The sequence below is a fragment of the Furipterus horrens genome, unplaced genomic scaffold, assembly GCF_987537825.1.
Source record: "Furipterus horrens unplaced genomic scaffold, mFurHor1.1.pri manual_scaffold_7, whole genome shotgun sequence".
Classification (NCBI taxonomy): domain Eukaryota; kingdom Metazoa; phylum Chordata; class Mammalia; order Chiroptera; family Furipteridae; genus Furipterus; species Furipterus horrens.
Genome location: NW_028327177.1, coordinates 99,702,868 through 99,719,335, shown reverse-complemented (window position 1 = coordinate 99,719,335; position 16,468 = coordinate 99,702,868). Strand labels below are relative to the sequence as shown.

The following is a 16,468-nucleotide window of genomic DNA, read 5'->3' as shown; positions in this document are numbered from 1 at the left end:
GATGAAACATTTTAAGCCACAGAATGGCACAAAATGATTATCAACAAAGCATGAATTCACGGAAATAAAGCCACATATAACAAATGAGCATCCTCTTCTTTTATAAGGTTTTATTTTCCCCTCCAGGTGTTTAAAATCTGAATGTAAAAGAAATTGGGTTTTGTTAGTAAAGAGTGACAGAAGGCATTTGTTTAAACTGCCATCCCAAAGCTAACAAAGAGACATTATCTCCCCCATGGAAAGCCCAAACCCAGAAGGCAAAGGAAACAGGTGCGGGCCTTGGCATAGTTTTTCAAGTAATCAGCACCCTCCAGCTGCACTCTTCTAGCCAAGCCTCCATGAAGCTTTGGTAAAGTACAGAATAAAAAGATATTTTCTTGAAAAAAATATGATGAATTATGTCAGACTGTGAATTAAGGCACTCTGAAATGAAGCCCACGCTTGTGCTGCATAGGGTGTGGTGTAGAAGAGAACAAAGACTGGATTATGGTTTCTGTTTCCTTTTCAACTATCTGTCACACATATCTTAATGTGAATTTTGTTTTCATATTATTTCTGGAGATTGATTTGAATTTAGCATTAATAATCCTGACAGTCAGATAAATAATTTGTTGTTTTACTATGTTCTTTATATTAAAACTTTTATGGGGGGGGTATGATGAGTATTAAACTGAGAATAACACTTTCAGGCAACGCTCCATTTTCTTAGGAAAGATGAGAGGTATTTTTGCAGATGTTAGTGTAAACATTTCCAGTGTATGTTATTCTTAAGTATATTAAACACACAGAACGAAATTCTTATTTTAAATAAATGGCAGGTTCATTAATTTAGTATATTTTTTAATTTAGCAAAACTTATTGTGTCCTACACCCATTTTTTTAGGTTCTGGGACAGTTAGAAATTATCTAGGTCTTGTCTGAGCTTACATTTTAGTGGGTAGAAATACCTAATAAATATACTAATCAATAATAATTAAGCTAATCAATAATTTTGCAATTTTAGATAATGAACATGGTATTAAAAATCATCTCAATGAAAAAAATATCACTTCAACTTTACTTTTTATTTCTTCCGACCCAAGAAATATAGCTTCTAAGTATAAATTGTAAATTGTAAAAGGCCACTTAACTTCCAGATAAAGTTCAAATAAAAGGTGATATATTTTCACTGGGGAAACTTGGGATAATAAACTGTTGTCCAGCAGGTATTCTAGGGTCATTTCCTCAGTCTTGGTGTCACAGTCTGAACATATTCTGGAATGATTCCATTGGCATAAAGAGTGCTAGAAACTCCATTCAAGCCCAAACTGACAAATGTAAAGTGCTTGGCAGCAGAGAATGAGCATTGTGGCTAACACAAGCAAGGTCTAAACCAAGACATTAGACCACAGGGTGTCTGAAAACCAGTGACACCAAAAACACTGCATCCTTATGAAACTTCCCTGATGACATTAACCCGCTTTAATATAATCAATTTCTGACTTCTTGAATGCCTTTACTATCTCAATGGTATAATTTTTTAAAAATTTAAAAATAAATGTATTAGCATTGCACATGTAGTAACTTATTATTTTTTGTTCCTTCTGTCTTTGTATGTTCTCCACAAGCATATATGACTTTGTATAATATATATTATGTGATTAATGGCTGCTACATTTAATATGGTTAGTAGATAATGCAATTTCAAGATACATGATCAACTGAAAAGCTTCAGAGAACTTAAACAATTTGCATGTTTTGCATAAAATATAACTTGGTTGATTTGGTGTTATGTGTCAGGAACTAAATGTCCATCTAGAGGCAGCCAGAATGAAAAATTGTGGATCCCCTGGCCACAATAACAAACATGGCAGATACGGTCCCACTTGAGCAATGCTAACAAATATGGCAGATACAACTCCCTAATCAGGAAATTTCCCAGAGTGTCTTGCACCCCAGCTATCATGGTTTGTGGGCTTAAAAGGTGCGCCTTGAGGAGGCTGGAGAGACTCCCATGGGCTCTTGAGAAAGTCTGGAAGTCTCCATTCTCCTACTCCTAGGGGCCCTCGAGGTGGTCTGGGAATATATTCCCTCTCAATCAGTCCCCATTTGCTTAATAAGCTGCTTATACCTTATGCCCAGTCTCCATACTCTCCTTCCAGCCATGGTACCTGACATTATGATAGGTAGAAAATAGAGTGTGTCTCTTAAACCAACTCACAGTACATGTGGGAGGAGACCTGAGGGAGATCACAAGGGGCCACAGCAAAAACAAATGAAAAACCCAACCTTGTACTAAAGCAGGTAGAGAATCAGAAAAGAACCAGAAGTAGAGGGCAGAAGAAAACAAAATATACATGCTGTGGGTCATCAGAGACAACAGAGGGCATTTCAGTAGATTCCTCTCACCCAAAAGAGAGAGGCAATATTGTGGCTGAGGGTCTAGCCTGCTAAACCAAAGTGCTTGGACTACAATATCGGCTCTGCCACTTATCAGCATTGCAAGTTAAGTCACTTGTGCAAGTCACTTAACCTCTGCATATCTCAATACCTACAGGGTAAAAAAATGTTGAAATGTTCATAATAAGTACATATTTTATAGGGCTATTATATGGATTCAACAAAATTGTTTGTCCAAAGCCTTAGAACTGTGCCTGGCACATAGGAATATAGTATGACAACAAGGGAGACTGGCTGAGATCTAAGAAGGCTGCGGAATGGTGTCAGGAATGTTTGATGAGTGGAATTGAGGTTATATCTCAAGTCCTCCATTTTAGGGTAAGGATGGAACTTGATTCCTGTTGGAACAAACATAATTTCCAGCTCAAATAAACAAAGGAGACATCTAGGATTATAATAATTAGAGCAGGAATAGTGTAGGTGAGATGACATTTTTTAAAAAGTCAAGTTACTAAAATATAGTTTTAAGGAAAAGGATTACCCCATGAAAGGAATATTGAATGGACATGACCTTACATTGAGCCATCAGAGTACTGGCAGAGTTGGTGAGCAGGATAGAATTGGTCATGGGTGAGCCAATATTCAGAATTTAAATTGCTTCAGCTGTGCAAATTTGCAAGTGGAAGTTTCCAGAAATTGGACAGAGCAATTGTGATCTTCTGAGGAAGGCAGTTATTTTTACATGTTCTCATATGTGAGGGTTTTTTCTGTGCTGTTGTTCTTCCATTGATTTATGTGTCTATTTTTATGCCAGTACCATACTGTTTTGATTATATAGCTTTATAGTACAGTTTGAAATCACAAAGAGTGAAGTCTCCAGCATTGTTCACTTTCTAAGAATTTCTCTAGGTATTCAAAGTATTTTGTGGTTCTATATGAATTTTACAATTTTTTTTTCTATTTCTATGAAAAAATATCACTGGAATTTTGACAGGGATTCCCTTGAATCTGTAGATTACTGTGGGTAGTATGAACATTTTAACAATATTAATTTAACTCTTCCAACCCATAAACACATCATCTTTCCATTCATTGTGTCTTTAATTTTTTCATCAATGTCTCATAGTTCTCAGAGTATATATTTTAACCTTTTTGGTTCAATTTATTCTGAAGTGTTTTATTGTTTTTAATGCTATTTTAAAAGAGATTGTTTTCATTATTTCTTAATCATATTGTTCATTTTTAGTTTATAGAAATGCAACTGCTTTCCACATGTTAATTTTGTCTCCTGTAATGTTACAGAATTCATTGATTAGTTTCAATAGATTTATGGAGTCTTTTTGTTTTTGGTGGAGCCCTTTGTATTGTATGTTGGAGTATTTTCTTTGTGAGATCATGTCATCAGCAAAGACAATTTTACTTCTTCCTTTCTGATTGGATAACTTTACTTCTTTTTCTTGCCCAATTGATAAGGCCAGGAATTTCAGTGCTATGTTGAATAGTAGCAGTGAGAGAGGGTACCCTTATCTTGTTCATGGTCTTAGAGAAAAAGCTTTCAGCCTTTCACCATTCAGTATGATGTTAGCTGTGCAATTTTCATATATGATCTTCATTATGTAATGTTCTTTCTACACCCAATTTATTGAGAGTTTTTATAGGGAAAAGATACTGTACTTTGTCAATAGCTTTTCATTTACTTATTGAGAGGATAATAGGTTTTTGTCTTTCATTCTATTAATGTGGTGCATCACATTTATTAATTTGCATATGTTGAACCATCCTTAAATCTCAGAGATAAATTCCATTTGATCAAGGTATGTAATTCATTGACAGTGCTTCTGAATTTGTCTTGCTAGTATTTTGTTGAGGATTTTTGCATCTATATCATCAGATATTGGCCTATAGTTTTCTTTTCCTGTAGTATCCTTATTTGGATTTTATATCAAAGTAATTCTGGCCTCATAAAATGAATTTGAGAGTGTTCCCTCCTCTCAATTTTTTGGAAGATTTTGAGAAGATCTGGGTTCAGTTCTATAAATATTTGGTAGAATTCAAACATGAAACCACCTTGTCCTAAACTTTCTTTGTTGGGAGGTTTTTTTTAATTGCTGATTCAATCCATTTATTTGTTATTCCCTGAGATTGTCTATATTTTTTCATGATTCAGACTTGGTAGGTTGTATGTTTTTAGGAATAATTCTATTTTGCTAGTTCTTTCGATTTGTTGGCATATAACTGTTTATAGTACTCTCAATCCTTTTTATTTCTGTGCTGTCAGATCTAATGTCTCCTCTTTCATTTCTAATTTTATCTGAGTCTTCCTTTTTTCTTTTGAAAGTCTAGTTAAAAGTTTGTAAATTTTGTTCATATTTTCAAAAAACTGTTCTTTGGTTTGTTGATTTTTTAAAAAATATTGTTTTTCTATTCTCTAATATAACTATGTCCAGTCTAATCTTTGTTATACAATTTTTTCCTGCTAACTTTCAGTTTAGTTTGTTCTTGTTCTAGTTATGTTGTTATAAATTTAGGTTGTTTATTTGAGATAGTCCTTTTTTGGTTGATGTACACATTTATCATTATAAATTTCCCTCAGCATTGATTTTGCTGCATCTCATAAGTTTTGGTATGTTGTGTTTCCATTTTCATTTGTTCCAACACATTTTTTATTTCCATTTGCATTTTATATTTTACATATTTTCAGGGGTGTTTTAATTCCCACAATTTTTGAATTTTGCAGATTTCTTTGTATTATTAATAACTAGTTTCATGCCACTATAAATTTGCTGAGACTTGCTTTGTGTACTAACATATGATCTATTCTGGAGATTGTGCTGTGCATGCTTGAGAACAATGTGCATTCTGCTACTGTTAGATGGAATATTTTATAAGTGTCTGTTAAGTCCACCTGGCCCAAAGTCCAATACTTTCTTATTGGTTTTGTTTCTGGATGATACTACCATAGATAACAGTCCCTATTATTATTGTATTGTAGTCTCTTACTCCCTTCAGATAGGTTAGTATTTACCTTGCATACATAGGTGTCATGATTTTGGGTGCATAAATATTTATAATTGTTATACTCTTTTGATAAACTGACACTTTAAATATATTAAAAAATGACTGACTTAGTCTCTTGTTACAGTTTTTGACTTAAAGTCTATTTTGCATGATACAGATATAGCTTCCCTTGCTCTCTCATTTCCATTTACATGGAATATCTTTTCCCATCCCTTCACTTTAAGCCTATGTGTGTCCTTAAGGCTGAAGTGAGTCTCATGTAGGCAATATATATTTGGGTTTGTATTTTCGTCCACTCAATCACTCTACGTATTTTTATTAGAGAATTTAATCCATTTACATTTTAAGTAATCAATAAGTAAAAAAAAAAAATACTTATTCTTGCCATCTACTTAATTGTGCTTTGTTATTTTGTATTTTCTTTGTTCCTTTGTTCTACTCTGCTGTCTTCCTTTGTGGCTGGATAATTTTCCATAGTAGTATATTTTGAGTCTCTTCTTTTATCTTACATGTATCTACTATAGATTTATATTTTGTGGTTACTCTGAGGCTTCCTTGAAAAAGCTTATTGACATAAGTTATTTTAAGCTAAAAACAATTTGTTTTGATTGTATACAAACTATGTCTTTTTATCCCCACTCCATTTTATGTTTTTGATGTTACAATTTTATCTTTTTATATTTTGTACACATCAAAAATTATTTTAGCTGTATCTATTTGATTCTTCTGTCATTCAACACATGCACTAGAATTAAATGGTTAGCATACCATTATATTACAGTTTTAGGATATGCTAAATCTGACTATATACTTACCCTTTAACAGTGTATGGTACATTTGCACATGCTTTCATGTTTCTAATAAGTGCCCTTTTGTTTAAGCTTGAAGAACTCCTTTCAGAATATTTTGTAAGGCATGTCTAGTACTAATAAACCTCTTTAGCTCTTATTTAATTAGGACAGTCTTCATCTCACCTTTATTTCTGAAGGACAACTTTGCTGAATAAAATATTTTCAGTTAATAGTTTGTTTTTTATTTCAGTAGTTTGAATATATTGTCTCACTCTCTCCTGACTTGCAAGGTTTCTGCTGAGAAATTTGCTGATAGCCTTATGTCAGTAGTCTTGTATGAAAAATGTATTTCTCTTGATGCTTTTAAAATTCTTTTTAAAATTTTAGACAATCTTATTATACTACATATTGGAGAAACAGATTGTTTCAGGTAAAAATTGTGACATGACCTATTACTTCATGAACATACATGTCCAAATATCTGCCCAGGTTTGGGAAGTTTTCAGCCATTATTTCTTTAAATAATCTTCCATTCCCTTTCTCCTTATCTTCTCTTTCTGGGACTCCAATGATGCATAACTCATTTCTCTTTATGATGGTCCATGAATCCCATAGGCAATTTTTTTCATTTTTACTCATTTGTTTTCTTTTTGCTCCCCTGACTGGATAATTTCAAATAATCTATCTCCAACATCATTTATTGTTTCTTCTGCTTGTTCCAGGCTGTTAACATAGCTCTCTTTAAAAAATTTTTCAGTTTAGTAATTGTATCTTCAAGTCCAACATTTCTTCTTGTTTTGTTTGTTTGTTTGTTTGTTTTCTATCTTTTTGTTCCACTTCTCTTATATTCTTCTTCTTTTCTTCTTTTGGAATTCTAATGTGTTCCTTTTGTAGTATCATGTTTCCCTGATTTGTTATAATCCCTGTAGCCTTGTTTAGGTGCCTGCACATTTGAAACAGTCACCTCTTGCAGGGGCCCTGGCTATTGGTAGGCACTTGTGTAAGCCCAGGGTCTCTCCATGGATGCATGACAGTTTTTGCTGGTGATAGGGATCAGACCAGGGGTGTTCTGGTGCACAGGTGAGTCCTGTGGTGCTGACTAATGTCAGGAGGCAAGTCAGATCCAGTCCCATTAGCAGCTATTGGGACTCTGGCTGTCAGTGTGTGCTTCTGTGGCTGCAGGATCAACCCACCAATGTGTGCACAGCACTGGAGATCAATGACAGGATTTGGCCTAGTGGTGTGCATGTTTACAGCTAGGGGAGTCTTTTGTCAGTAAGCGTGGCAGTGCAGGCCTGCTGAATCAGGGCCCACAAACAGCTCTGTGATCCTTGGCTGTCTGCATGTACTTCTATGGCTGCGGGATCTTGCCATGGCATTCACATGGCAAGAGAGGATGGTGATAAGAGTCAGACTGGTAGTGTGCAAGTGCACAGCTGGAGAAGCTATTCCTGAGAGTGTGCACAGCAATGGGAGGCAGCAGAGACAGTCTAGTTTGATGTCTTGCACTTACAAGAGTTCTGTGCTGGCTGCTTGTGCAAATCTCGGGCAGGTGCAAGGGTGGAGAGTGAGTGAGAGGAGACAGGTGTCTGACATCTTCAAATGCAAGCAACTGTGTGGCAAAACCAATTAAATCTGCAGTGGGTCCCTGATGGCTGTGCTGGCCATTGGTTTCTTCAGTGTCTAAAGCTTCAGGGCTTATCTGAAGAGCAAGTCACCAGGAACTGTGATCACTCCTGCTGCATAGCTTACACTGGTGATCATTGTTCTTCATCCTTGTTCCTAGTTATTTCTACACTCCTGAGATTTGCCAGTCTCTGGAAGGGTGAAACTGAAGCAGGTCTGTCAGTTTCCTATTAGCTGAATTTTAGAATGTAAGTCTATATTTTGAGCATCTGTAAACTATTTCTTAACTCTCACTATTTACTCTCTCAGGTATACATTGTGTTGTTGTATCTGCATCTATCTAGCCACCACCCTTGACCACCATAGGATCTAGCACTGCTAAGGATAGGCAAGTCCCTATTAATGACTATTAAATAAATACATGAATTTATATAGAAGAACCAGATACATTTTTCCAGTTAGGGAAAAGCTAAATTGTATCATCAGCACATAGCTTGATTTGTGATTCATGGACTCATGGGATTTGCTAAACAGAGTGAGATTTTCTGGTGACAATCTCTAATCTCTGATTCGCCCCATCCTAACACATCTATTTTAAGCCTTTGTAGCTGTCTTGAAAGTTTCAGAGCTAAACTTGAATGTAATATATAATGAGAAAGCCAGAAGGGCTTTTTAGATTTTATTTTTTAAGTCTGTGTCTTGTTTGAAGGTCTAGAAAATGATCCAGGATGCCAGTCTTGGTCTTCTCAATTGATCCATCAGAGCTTCAGTTTCTCTGCTTTCTGGCCTGCAGCTCTTTTAGCTCCAAGATGCCAACATATCCATCTCTTTCTGATTTCCCAGGTCATTAGATAGCAGCCTTTAGAGAATCACCAGGTATCCACAAGGGACATCATATCTACACATAACCCACTGCTAATGGAGGATCATCAGTCACCTCTTAACTTAGGTTCTAAAGTCATAATAAAATGAAAGACTAGACACAAAATAAGTAGCTATTTAGTTCACTAACTGGCTTTTATCAGCAGCATTTTTTTTTCAGGGGAGAGTGCGAACACAGTCCCCCACTACCCCAAATTATGCAGTCGAGTTTCCCACATTTGGGGAAATCACAGGCGCCAGCACACCTGGAGTGCAACAAATAAGCCTCATCCTAGGAAAACCATCTTCATGATCATAGTATCTCCCTGCCAGGTAAGTATTATCAGTAGTATATTTTATTGAAGTCTGTAGCTTGAGACTTTTCAGATGTTTATGTAGAACTGTTCTTTAAAGATATAAATAAAAATAAGAGCAATCTAGAATTTAACATTATTCCAGGCAAATCGATTCCAAAATGATTTATTAAATAGCTTGCAACTGTTTTTTCTCTCCTTGTCTTGAGGTTAAAATCCAATAAAAGTTAGTTTTACAACATAATTGGCAGGTTAAGAATGAAATATAATTCCATGAGATTTGACCAACACAAAAACCTAGTATACTGTGGATAATATTTTGATTTTTAAAGTAGAACTTTAATTTCTTCCATTGTTAGCAACAACATGTGAGATTAAAAAGATGCAATTTAAATGAGTTTGAGAGAGATGAATAATTTAAAATGTTTTAAATAATTTTTCTTTTCAAATTACAGCTGACATATAATATTATTTTCAGGTGAAACAAACTTATGGTGAATTTGTTTCTGTTCTGTTTGTTCATCTATTTTATTTTTTATATTCCACATATAAATGAAATTATATAGTATTTTTCTTTCTCTGTCTGATTTATTACACTTAGGATAATATCCTCTAGGTTCATCCACATTGTTGAAGATAATAAATTTTATTCTTTTCTATGTCTGAGTCATATTCCATTGCATATATGTACCATCGCTTTTTTATCCATTTATCTATCAATGGACACTTAAATTATTTCCATATATTGACTATTCTAAATAATGCTGCAATGAACATACACAGATGAATATATCTTTTCGGTTTCTTTAAATACCCAGAATGGAATTGCTGAGTCTTTCTTTGTGTCTTGTAATAGCCTTTGTTTTAAAGCCATTTTGCCTGATATAGGTATTGCTACCCCAGCATATTTTCACTTCCTCTTGCATGAAATATCTTTTTTCATCCTTTACTTTTTGTATGTATCTTTCAATCTCAAGTGGGTCTCTTGTAGACAGCATATATATGGGTCTTATTTTCCTATCCATTCAGCTACCCTATGACTTTTGATTGAAGCATTTAATCAATTTATATTTCAAGTAATTATTCATAGGTATGTAGTTATTGCCATTTGATTATTTACATTTTTTATCTTTTTTTCTTCTTTCCTTTAAAGAAGTCCCTTTAACACAGTGGTTCTCAGCCTGTGGGTCGCAACCCCTTTGGGGGGTCAAACGACCCTTTCACAGGGTCACCTAAGACCATTGGAAAACACATATATAATTACATATTGTTTTTGTGATTAATCACTATACTTTAGTTATGGTTGGGAGTCACCACAACATGAGGAACTGTATTAAAGGGTCGCGGCATTAGGAAGGTTGAGAACCACTGATTTAACGCTTCTTGTAATACTGATTTTACGGTGATGAACTCTTAGCTTTTTCTTGTCTGGGAAGCTTTTTGTCTATTCTTTGATTCTAAATGATAGCCTTGCTAGGTAGAGTAATTTTGGTTGTAGGTCCTTGCTTTTCCTCACTTTGAATATTTCATGCCAGTCCTGTCTGAACTGTAAAGCTTCTGTTGAGAAGTCAGTGGACAGTTTTGTGGGAGCTCCCTTCTAAGGAACTACTGTACAGTAACTGCTTTTCTCCTGCTGCTTTTAAGATTCTCTCATTGTCTTTAACAATTGGCAATTTAATTGTGATACATCTTGCAATGGGCCTCTTTGGGTTCATCTTGTTTGGGACTCTCTGTGCTTACTATATTTGTATGTCTATTTCCTTAACCAGGTTAGGGAAGTTCCCCATCATTATTTCTTTAAATACATTTTTAATTTCTTGCTCTCTCTCTTATCTTTCTGGTACCTCTATGATGTGAATGTTGGTATGCTTGATTTTGTCTCAGAGGTATCTTAAATTTTCTTCATTTTGAGGGGTTATTTTTCTTTCTGCTGTTCTGATTGGGTGTTTTCTGGTATTTTGTTGTGTTTCCAGCTTGTTATTCTTCAATAAGGCAGATACTAAACATATCACCATAGATAAATGACTCTCTACTGGCAGAGACTTTGTCCTTAAAAAGACATTTGGCAATGCCTGGATTAATTTCTTATTGTCAGACAGGTGTGCATGAGTGCATGTGTGCATGCGTGTGTGTGTGTGTGTCTTTCTGGTGACTAGTGCATAGAGGTCAAGAATACTACAATGCACAAGGAAAACCCCCATGAAGTGTCAGAATCAAAATGTCAATAGTGCTGCTATTGAGAAATTCTATTAAAGAATAATAACTATATGCTGGGTATCCTATCTTCAAATAAGATCAAGTTCAGTTCAAATTATTTCTTTGATAACACAGCTCAAATATATTCACTTATCTTTATTTTTTATAACCAAGCCACTGCCCTACTTCACCTGAACTATTATTGGTGCACTTTCCAGACATAGCCATAACCCAATGCAGGCCCCTCCACAGTTAAAAACAAAATTTCATGCCTCTCATTGCCCTTAGAATAAAATCCAAAATTTTAACCATGATATATGATTTTTTGTATTTGACTAATACTTATAACACCAACTTAAAACAGGACTATTCTCTTTATGTCCACTCTCCACTCTCCACAATGTGCTTTGGAAATTGATAGAACATGCCAATCTCTTTCCTGATTCAAAGCATTCACTCTTGTCCCAGTAAAACCTCCCACCCCCACTTTTGCATGACCATTTTACAGTAAACAATCCAAGATCAGCTTAATGTCCCCCGAAGGGTTTTTTTTTAATTACTCTATTTAAAGTGACTGCCTCTAATTATTAGTTGTCACAAATTGGTTTTGTATTTAATCATACATTTATTTATGTTATCTCTGTCACTCTTAGTGTAATATGTTTCATGAGGAAAGATCACACATGTATTCTCCTTACCATTTTATCTCCCACACCTAGCCTAGTGCTTGGCATATAATAATAAATAATTATTTAATGAAGAAATGACCTATAGAAACATTGCAAATATCTAAATAAAATGAAAGTGTTACAGCAAATCATACTGCTCATACAAAAATATATATTAAAAAGAAAATACAGACCATTCATTGGGAACAAGACTAAAGTGATTCACTCTCAGAATAGCAAAATTAGCCCCTCCTTAAATGATTCCACTGTGCAACATTGCGAAGGCTTAACAATTACAACTCAGAACAAATGAAATCATTGGAAGTAGTCCCAATTTTAATTAAACATCATCTATACACCTGGACCCACTGCATACCCTGTTTAGTTTGTTAATTATGTTGTGTGAAGAACAGAACAAGGCACTTGTAGTGAGTAATTTATTGATGCAAACAATGTAAACTTTGTGTTTTTGAAGATGCTTTGAGTATGCTTAAGACAAAAGAGATAATTGGTCTGCCCAAAGCATTTTGGTTTCATTTGATTTTACTTTTACATATACATGAACACAAAATAAATCCCTTTGTTGTATTTCTATTGATAGATCTGGTGTAATCTAAATTATGTTCTTTGTTTCTCTGAAAGAAACAACTTTCAGACCATTGAAAGAAATTTGTCTTTTGAAGCTGATGCAAAAAAGGGGGGGGGCAGTTTAAGGTACCTCAGGAAAATATTATATGCCACTATGCCTAATAGTGATAAATACTGATATACACTCTGAATTGTCAATGGAGGCTCCAGAACAGGGATCAAATAAAGCACTAACTTAAAAATTTTGATACTTAATATGTAATGAATTAAAAATGAATTCACTTTCACCATTCTTTAAGAGAAAAGGAAATTTTTCTGTATCTAAATATATGCACACTTTATGGGGGGGGATCACTTCAATTGTGTTTAGATTACTTCCTGTTTAATCTTAATGATTATATCAGGATTTATGGAAATAAAGTTTTCACCCACTCCCAGGGGTATAAATCCAAAGATTACTGAAGCACTTGGACTGGAAAATGCAGAACACATGGGAGATGTTACTGGTTCACTAACTGTCACCCCTTCCCTCATGAAAAGCATTGATTAAGGCTATTTCTTGCTCTATCTTCTCTTCTTTTTCTCTATTTCTCTCTGATTATGAAAATAATTTGATTGGGACGATGTGATTTTAAATAATCTCTAGGGATTTTTAGAATGTGGATTGAAAATATACATGATTCTATTACATACCTTACCAATTTCATCAAAGGGTGGACAAAATTGTAACTCTTTTCATTATAAAGTGTATGGCTGGTTCTCTTATCATTGGTTTGCACAATATTTCTTCACATACATATACACAACTGAAAAATCCAGAAACATTTTACAAGCTATTGAATCAAAGAAGAACGGTTATGTAACAAATTTTAGTAAATGAATGCTTTTATACCCATAAAAGGCCCTGGCTGGTTTAGCTCAGTGGATTGAGCGTCGGCCTGCGAGCTAAGTGTCGCTGGTTCGATCTTCCAGTCAGGGCACATCAGAGAAGGAAAACTCTGACTCCAAAAAACCTCCGCTGCCTTGCGGCATACCTCTTCAGGGGAAAGGCTAAGGGAGTAAACCCCCACAGAAAATCCGGAGCCGGAGTCCCTAAGGCGGTTTGACATTGTAGTCAACACCGGCAACTCCTGCGGCGCACCTGAAGCCAAGCTGTATCGACTCCGTCTTTCCCTTGGACCCTTCAGCTGCGAAGAGAGGGGGGGTCTGCTGCATGGGCAACAGCAGACCCTCCATATCACCCTGCCCAGGCTCTGTAGCTTCAGCTTCACTGGAGAGGACACTCCAGCGTCATCGCAAGATGTCGATTCAACACAGGAGGAGACAGATACCGTGTCACTCCCGAGTCGGACTGCACAGCCATTCTCGGCGGTGCAGATAGACTCTTAAGAAGCTACACCATCGTCTCTCGAGACGGACGGCTGCCGACGACGATACCCATAAAACATATTTTATAACTTTCTTTAAATTGAATATTCCATTGTGAAACACATCACTAAAATGAGGTTATAGTGACTATGTTACATTGAGAGATATGTATTTTTCTGCTAGTAAGGTTAATTGTGCTAGTTCAAGTTTTACTACTTAACATAATTTTCTGCTAGTTTATAGTTAAATATTTCATATTTTCAAACTTATTTTATGGGGATTTACTTTTTTCCACTTTATTTAATTACTTGATTTTTATATCTTAAACTAACTTGTAGGTGAAGTGCACAATTCTGTGCATTATTTTTACAATATGGGACAAAGATCTTTTTCTACTAATTAAAAAACAAAACAAAACATTTCTTCAACCAGTCACCATAATTATACAGATGATTTCACCAAGTATCACTGAAGTTGGGTGAAATTATTATTATTATTTTTCTAATAGATCTCTTTAGCCACTGTTCTTGACAAAGCTCAGTAATGTTTTAGAATATTTACTGTCAGGAAGACTTGCTCTGAGAAATCACCCAGAGAACAATCTAGGATTTTACAGCAGGTTTACTGAAAGAAGGGAGAGAAAGGGATTAGAAGTAAGAGGAAACTCCTGGACCAACTCGAGGGCCCATAGGAGCATGGAAAGCGGGGGAAAGGTGAAACTCCTGGTCCACTTGTGGGGCCCATCAGAAGAGGAGAAGGGGGAATGGAGACTCCCAATCCACCTCGAGAACCTGTAGGAGTCCCCTCCTGTGTGCTTGCAGGTGCCCTCTCCACACCTTTCTAAACATACATTTCAGTTAGGGTGAGTTTACCCATCAAAACACTAGGCATGTTGATTTGCATATGGTTCATTTGCATATGTCAAAAGTCCAGGAGGGCAGCCCAGCTGCCGCCATGTTCTGACACTTACCCTTTACACAGCTGTATTTTTTAAACATCAACAAATGAAAACAACTTCCAGTGAGGGAAATAAATACTTGGAAGTAAAAACAATATTTACAATCAACAGTGAGTGAAGAGAGTACCCAGGGACTTTCAGGCAATGGAGTAATATAATATGAGTTTGCTTAATATATCATAAAAGTGCCAGTTAAGGTGCAGAATATGTTCCCATTGGCATTATTTCCCACATGGTTCCACTACAAAATCAAACATGATTTTCTATGTAATCCTCTTTAACATACTTATGTTTTGTTTCTTTGCCTATTATAGAACAGCAGTTATATTTCTATATAGCTGCTGTTCACTATTATTTATATTTTTATCCCTTCACAGACAAAATGGCAATTATTCTTTTCAAAGTTTTGAAGGTCTGTGAATCTAATTTATTACTGTGTTTTCAAGATTAAGAATGTATGTTTTTGTTTGTCTGTACTTTCAGCCTTGGCATCTATATTTAAAGTCATACTGCATACAATATATTTTTATAAATGTTTTAGTAAGTATATGGTGAATATTTTTCATATCATCAAATATTTTTCTACATTATAAAATAATTTTAAAATAATGTCATAAAATGGCCAACATATAAAATTTCATAATTTGTTGAGCATTTATAAACATTTCTGTTATTTTAAATGATGCTGTGATCAATATTCTTTAAAATTTGCCATTTTACCAGTAAAATATGGTACCTTGTTATATATATCTTCTGAGAAGGTTAAGTACAGGCATTATTAATTGAGGAAACTAGGCAGTATATTTTACAGCAGTGGTCACCAGCCTTTTTGGTACCAGGGACTGGTTTCGTGGAAGACAATTTTTCCACAGACTGGGGGTGGAGGATGGTTTTGGGATGATTCAAGAGCTTTACATTCAAGCTCACCTCCTGCTGTTCAGCCCCCATTACTATCAGGCCATTCCTATTAGACCAGAACACTTACCACAGGTTGGGGGCTCCTGTTTTAGAAGACCATTGTCTCTTTTTTTTCTCACATTAACTCCATAAAGTAGACATTATGGTTTACATCTGATACAGGGGACTCTGCCCTGTAACACAAAGTTAATGGGCAGTGGAGTCAGTTATACTACCCAGGCATCTATGCTCTGATTTTATAATGGAGTCCTTATAATTTTCTCATTAATTTATTGAAGCTGTTTGCATATTAAGCAGTTTAATTAATTGTGCATATTATTGTATATATAGAGCAATTTTTTAATTACACTTTTAAAATTTTGAGTAATTGTAGATTAAAAAATAATTTAGAGAGATCTCATATATTCTTTGTCCAGTTTCCCCTAGTGGAAACATCTTGCAAAACTATAGTAAAATATGACAACCATCATATTAAATTGGTACAGTCAAGATACAGACCATTTCTATCATCATGAGAATCGTTCATGTTGCTTTTCAATAACCACACACTTAGTGGGAGAAATAGGGAAAAGTATAAATACTCTATCTTCCTGGGAACAGAAGTCTTCAACACTTTTTTAAAAAACTTTTCGCATTGAGTCAAATGCCCCAGAATAATTTACTTCAAGGTAAATGAATGTAAATAGTCTTTATATAAAGCAGAAGGTGTGCCAAATTTTAAACTGATCTTAAGGGTACCTACCAGGAGTTCTGGTCAGAAGTCCTTTTCTTCATTCATACAGT

At 35.1% G+C, this 16,468-nt stretch overlaps 1 non-coding gene across 1 annotated transcript; it reads right to left on the bottom strand.

Annotated features, from left to right (window-relative positions):
* Positions 1-8,853: 8,853 nt before the first annotated feature.
* On the bottom strand, positions 8,854-9,016 carry LOC150004889 (U1 spliceosomal RNA). The gene has a single exon (XR_016512520.1). It is a non-coding gene; the product is annotated as a U1 spliceosomal RNA (small nuclear RNA).
* Positions 9,017-16,468: the final 7,452 nt, after the last annotated feature.